Below are 6,851 nucleotides of genomic sequence, written 5' to 3' on the forward strand. Positions count from 1 at the left end.
TATATATATTTCACCACAACAAAAATTCATAGAAATAAGTTTATAGGAGAAAATGAATCCAGAGCAGAGACATTGAAAGTATTTTGATATTTGGAAGCACAAGTGTGTATGTGTGTGTGCGTGTGTGTGTGTGTCTGCATTTGCCCAGATGCATTTTGGAGTGAATATGATAATGGTATTTGTCCTAAAACAAACTTGCTTCTTTTCTATGCTCTGTTGTCTTCCCACTTCTACTGGCTGGGCCCTGGTCCCTACTTTGGGAGTTTAAGAATACGATTTTGCTCAATTAAGTTCCCTGGCAGGCACACTCGTTGACTTGGGTGGATTAAAGGAGTTTTGATAGCCTGCAGTTAACTGGAGTTGGGTAAAAAAGTAGAAGCGAAATAGTAATGAAGAAAAAAAAAAAGTGTTCCCATGGTGAAAAACAAGCTGGGGACTTAGAAGGAGGCCAAGAACATAGGGGAGGGGGCATGGAAGGCAGGGCACACTCAGCTCATTAAATAGAAAAGGAGCTGATGGGAAGAAGGAAGCAAATGAGTTGGAAATGTGGAGGGGCTGTTCGTCCACAGGGCTTTGCAGCCAGCTCTCAGCCTTTGGAGCCTGATCACAGGGATTGAGAGTTGGAAGGGAGTTTAGTGGTCCCTGAATCCAACGTCTCCACGCCACAGATGTGGAAACCACGGGCGAGGGCATTGTCTAAGGTCTCTGCTCAATCAGAGCACAAGCAGGGCTGGGCCCCAAAATTCCCCATTCTCCAACGTGGGAGCTCCCCGTCACTGGGCAGTGACCTGCTTCCTCATAGATTTAGTCTGTCCTGCTCATTGAAATTTCACTAGGAAATGATAAAGGAAATGTAGGAGACCAGATTTGAAAAAACATCTGTAGAAGTGACAAGGGAATAACAGCAAACAAACGTTATGAATTACCCAACATTAAGGGTTTCTCAATGTTAGCTGCACAGTAGAAACAGAAAACAATAAATGTTGATGACATAATGGAGGAATTATAATCCTCATCCATTGCTTGTGGGAATGCAAAATGGTACAGCCCCTGTGGTAAACAGTTTGGCAGTTCTCCAAAGAGTTAAATATAGAACTACCATATGACCCAGCTCCTAGGTATACATACCCATTGCTAGGTATATACCCTGGAAACCCTGGTGGCATAGTGGTTAAGAGCTATGGCTGTTAAACAAAAGGTCAGCAGTTTGAATCCACCAAGTGCTCCTTGAAAACCCTATTGGGCAGTCCTACTCTGTCCTTTGGAAACCCTGGTGGCTTAGTGGTTAAGTGCTACGACTGCTAACCAAACTGTATGGGGCAGTTCTACTCTGTCCTATAGGGTCGCTATGATTTGGAATCGACTTGACGGCACTAGGCTAGGTACTCTGTCCTTTAGGGTCACTATAAGTTGGAATTGACTTGACGGCAATGGGTTTGGTTTGGGTTTTAGGTATATACCCAAGAGACTTGAAAGTAGCAATGTAAACAGATACATCCATACCAGTGTTCACTGCCTCACTATCCACTACGGCCAAAAGGTGGAAACAACTGGATTGTGTACCAACAGATGAATGGATAAACAGAGCGGTACATACATACAATGAATACCGCTCAGTCATAAAGAGAAATGAAGTCTTGATTCATGCTACACCATGGATGTAACTTGAGAACATGTTAGGTGAAGTAATTCAATCATGAAAGGACAAATATTGTTTGATCTCACTTATATGGTCACTATGAGTTGGAACTGACCTGATGGCAACAGGCTTGGTTTTTTTGGTTTACATGAAATATCTAGAATAGGCAAATATGTAGAGACTGAAGTTTATTACTGGTTACTAGGGACAGGAAGGGGGGGAAGAAGGAAGAATTGTTTAAGAAGCATTGAGTTTCTGTTTACAGTGATGGGAAGTTTCGCAACGGATGTTAGTGAGGGTTGCACAACATAATTAATGTAATTAGTGTCACAAAACTGTACACATGGAAAATCCTTGAATTGGCAAATGTTGTGTTACATATTTTAGAACAATAATAATAATAATAAAAAAGTACCATGACACAGCTCCCAGATCAGTCTAATTAAATTAGAATCCATGTAAGTGAGGCTCTGACACTGGTCGTTATAAAAAATCACCAGGTGATTCTAATGAGCAGCCAGGGCTGGCATAAAAGATCTGGATTTAAATCCACTTACTATTTGTGTGACTTGAGGTAAGTAAATTAACCTCTCTGGACCTCAGTTTCCTCGTGTGTGAAATGGAGCCAATAATGCCTGCCTTCTACGCTTGCTGTGAAATTAGATGGTATAAAGCTTATGTCTTTCCTGGTACATAGTAGGTATTTGTCCTTAAATGTTTATTTCCTTTTAAGAATCTAAAAATCAGTGATTATAGTGATGGATTTGGTTTTTATTTTGTAAAGATATTATTGAGTATGGTGCTAACCCCCTGAGTACATTCTCAATAATTCTCACCTAAAATTTACATATGGTTCTCGAGTTTAAAAAGAAGGTGATAAAAAAGTACATGTAGCCACCAAGAAACTGATACTTAATTCACTGACAAGGGCTACTCCCTCTGCAATCGCCTGGAGGAGGCAACTCTTGGCTGGTGTCAGGGAGTAGGACAAGGCTTTCCAGAGTATGACTGGATGACAGTTGATACACAAATACAACCTTAAATGGCATTGAGTCACATGCTGAGAAAGCCATTCCCTTTTCAATTCTCTCTCAGTGCTTCTTAAGGTGTCAAGGACTTTTCACTTGTTGGATTTGACTTATAGTGTTGGCGAAGAGTGTTGGATATACCATGGACTGCTAGAAGCATGAACAAATTTGTCTTGGAGGAAGTACAGCCAGAATGTTCCTTAGAAGTGAAAATGGCAAGGCTTCGTCTCACTTACTTTGGATATGTTATCAGGAGGGAGCAAGCCCTGGAGAAGGCATCACGCCTGATAGAGAGTCAGCAAAAAAGAGGATGAACCTCAGTGAGATGAATCGACACAGTGGTTGCAACAATGGGCTCAAACATACCTACTACTGTGAGGATCGCCCAGAACAAGGCAATGTTTCCTTCTGTTATATATAGGGTTGCTATGAGGCGAAGTTGGCTAGACAGCAGCTAACAGCAACACTAACAATATCACTATTTAAATAGAAGTGGTCTCAAAGCCACTTAGAATTTAGCATTGTTTCACTTTAATTCTGTTCGTGCTTATCATTACCTTTTATTTTGTGATAAAATCAAGTGATACTGGTTTTCCATTTATAGAAGTGAACTGTAAGGAAAACATGGACTGACTTAAAGAGAACTTATAAGTAAACAATGTACAGGTGGTAAGCAGATAGGACAAAAATCATGAACGTGGGAGATTCCTGGGTTCCTGTTTTGACCCATCTGTGAGACTTTGGGCAAGACCAGTGTCTTAACTACCTAGTGCTGTTATAACAGAAATACCACAAGTAGATGGCTATAACGAAGAAAAATGTATTCTCTCACAGCTTAGGAGGCTAGAAGTCCAAATTTAGTGTGCCAGTTCCAGGGGAATACTTTATGTCTCTGTTGGCTCTGGAGGAAAGTGCTCGTCATCGATCTTTCCCAGGTCTAGGAGCTTCTTAGTGTAGGAACCCTAGGTCCAAAGGACACTCTCTGCTTTTGGCTCTTCTTTCATGGTGGTAGGAGGTCTCTCTCCTCTCTGCTTGATTCTCTCTTTTATATCTCAAAAGAGATTGAGTCAAGATACAACCTAAGCCTGCAGATGGAGTCTTGCCTCATTAACATAACTGCCTCTAATCGTGCCCCATTAACATCATAGAGGCTAGAATTTACAACATATAGGATAATACCATTAGATCACAAAATGGTGGACCCCACACAATACTGGAAATCATGGCCTAGACGAGCTGACCCACATTTTGGGGGGACACAATTCAATCCTTAACAGCTGGTGACACACCCTTTCTGGGCCTCAGTTTCCTAATATAACAACTCTAATATAAAGTTGTTAGACTTGACAATGCCCAAGATGGGTTCCAATTTAAGCATATCTGATATACAAATTCATCACAATTTGACATTTTAAAGGTAGTCTCACTAATCAAAGTTCTGTAGAATTAACCAATGATGCAAAGGGTATGGGAGGGAAATGAAATTTCTCTATTTTCATATCCCCATGGAGAAGCTTGTGTGTTACTGGTTCTTAATAAAACCATTCTTTATTGGGAGCTACGCTCTTCTAGGAGAGTTTTCTTCTCTTGCTGATCGCTCCTATTCATTATTTTTAAAGACTGTTGTGATCTGGGTGATTACATACATTCAGGTGTACCACCCAAGCCAGGTGCGTCTTTTCATGAATTTCCCAGGTAATTAGTTCTGTGGCTTATTGCTGGCTTAGCGCATTTCCCCCTTTTTTAGCACTCCGGCGAAATCTGAAATACCGAATGATACTCTCACTGCAGAGTTGTAGTAAAACGTTAATAGTGTCCAGAATAGGGGATCCCAGGCTAAGAGCCCTATGTGAGGGGGCGTGAAGCCAGGAGAGGGAGTTGTCAAAATCTCTGTATGCCCTGACACCTCACACCCTGACACCTCACAACTTTTCCTCTTCAGCCCTTTCTCAAGAGACTTTAACCTCTTTTACACCTTGACAGGGCCACGATACACACAGCAATAAGGAAACATGGGTACGACAGTGCGTGAGCTTGCGCTAATGCCGCGCTCCTGTGGCATTCTTCCGGGAGGCCAGTCTTGTCGACTGTGGTGTGCTTTAAACTGAAGCATTTGAAGTTATGATTTTATTTGAGGTCAAAACAAATAAGGGAGCCATATCTAAGTGCGCTCAGCTGTGAGCAGAGCAGCAGCTTTGCAGACGACGCGTGTGCCAGGACCAACCACGGCCTTGCTGAACCCTCGTGGGAGAAGAAATGACGATTCCCTTTGGTGCAATCATGACAATACCAAGAGACTAACGTTCTTTCTTCTGAGAATAATTACAATAACATTTGTACAACCCTTGAGAGTTTACAAAGTGCGTCCATGGGTGTTACCTTACTGGTTTTACTTTAGGGTGGAGTGGTGGACCACTCAGGGGAGAAGCCCTCAAATTCTTGAGCAGCAGCTTGCTAAGTCTCTCTGTCTCCTTCCCAAAGTGGAGCCCTGGAAACTGTGGTAGCCCCTTGAGACGTGGCATCCTACTTTAACTGTCTTGCTTCCAAGTAATCTCACAAATGAAAAATCCTGACTCTGAACCATGAGATTATGAGAGATTTTCTCTTTTTTCCTTTTTTGTTTTTGGAGTTTCCCAAATATTCTGTCCTAAGTATGGACTACTTTTTAATTAGGAAAAAAAAAGTTATTGAAAAAATCAGAGGACTCTCTGGACTTGGAACTAGTTTGCAGCGACAGGACTCGATGCACCAAGAGGTGGAAATAGTTGGTAAATACAGCACCGGTTATGGCACCTCCCTCAGGAAAATGGTGAAGAAAGTTGAAATCAGCCAGGATGACCAAGTACACATGCTCCTTCTGTTGTGAAACCAAAATGAAGAGACAAGCTGACACTGTGGTTACTGCCTGAAAGCAGTAGCTAGTGATGCCTGAACCTATACCACCATCCCTGCAGTCATGGTGAGATCAGCCATCAGAAAACTGAAGGAATTGAAAGATCAGTAGAAGCTCCACCACTTGAAATATTTCTAACCAGTTGCTGTGGGGTTGACTCCAACTCATGGTGACCCCCTGTGTGTCAGAGTAAAATCTGGTGCACTCTAGAGTTTTCAATGGCTGATTTTTTAGAAGTAGATCCCCAGGCCTTCCTTCTGAGGCACCTCGGATAGATTTGAACCTCTAACCTTTCAATTAGCAGCTGAGTGTGTTAGCCATTTGTACCTCCCAGGGACTCCAAAACATCTAGGGACTTCAAAACATCTCTAGTCTATAATAAATGGGTTAAAACTTATATAATAACAACAGCGACGACAAATTAGAGGAAGCAATCTTCTGAAATACACCACAGTCAAGGAGATGTGCCTTCCAGAGCAAGCTTGACCAGAGGGATTGGCCCTGTTTTGGCCAAGTTTCCCAAATCAGAGTTGTCACTGCATTTTTGAATAAGGGCCCAGGAGATCATCTAGTCACCCCTCTTCACACACCGTTCAGTCTGCAGAGAACACAGCCAGCCAGAGCAGTGTCCTACTTCTTTAAAATAGATACTTGGAAAGCTTTAACACCAGCAGAATGAAGCCAAAGATATTGATCCTTCTAGATGAAGTGGGATGAATTCTAAAAGTGCTATTTTCTGTTTTAAGTAGTTTATTTTTTTAAGTATATTAAATATGAGCTTATTAAAGGAAATGTGGTAAATAAAAAAAATAAAAATAAAAAACTCCATCCAAGGCAACCACAAAATTATTTTCCCTGAGTCTTTTTTTGGGGGGGGTTGATAGGTTGTTTTTTTTTTTTTTTTTTTCCATAATAGTACTTACATTTATTTGAATTTCTGATTTCCTCTTCCAGAATGATTTCATGATATGAATAATTAAGCTAACAATTCATATAAAATTGTGTTTTAAGGTTTATCCAGAGTGAGAGAAAGGCTGCCTGCGTCAGCCTCCAACAATTCTTGTAGGTTCGTTAGTTCATTTGGCTGTGGTTCTCTGAGGTAGCATCCCATAAGACAGTCCTTTTGTAGTGTGACTTCCCCTGAGTTGAGTTCTTCACTTTAATTCTGATTTAAAAGAAATGCAGTCGGTGATACATTACCAGACCCTTTGCCTCTCTAAGATCTCTCCATTCCATTACTCCATTGCCTGGGTAGAATATTCTTGGTTTACAACTTTGTTCTCCTAAAGTG

The 6,851-nt window shown here is 41.3% G+C and overlaps 1 pseudogene; it reads left to right on the forward strand.

Annotated features, from left to right (window-relative positions):
- LOC135232850 (large ribosomal subunit protein eL43-like) overlaps positions 1–6,376 on the forward strand; it is a 28,320-nt pseudogene extending 21,944 nt beyond the window's left edge.
- Positions 6,377–6,851: the final 475 nt, after the last annotated feature.

Source organism: Loxodonta africana, chromosome 11 (genome assembly GCF_030014295.1).
Source record: "Loxodonta africana isolate mLoxAfr1 chromosome 11, mLoxAfr1.hap2, whole genome shotgun sequence".
Classification (NCBI taxonomy): domain Eukaryota; kingdom Metazoa; phylum Chordata; class Mammalia; order Proboscidea; family Elephantidae; genus Loxodonta; species Loxodonta africana.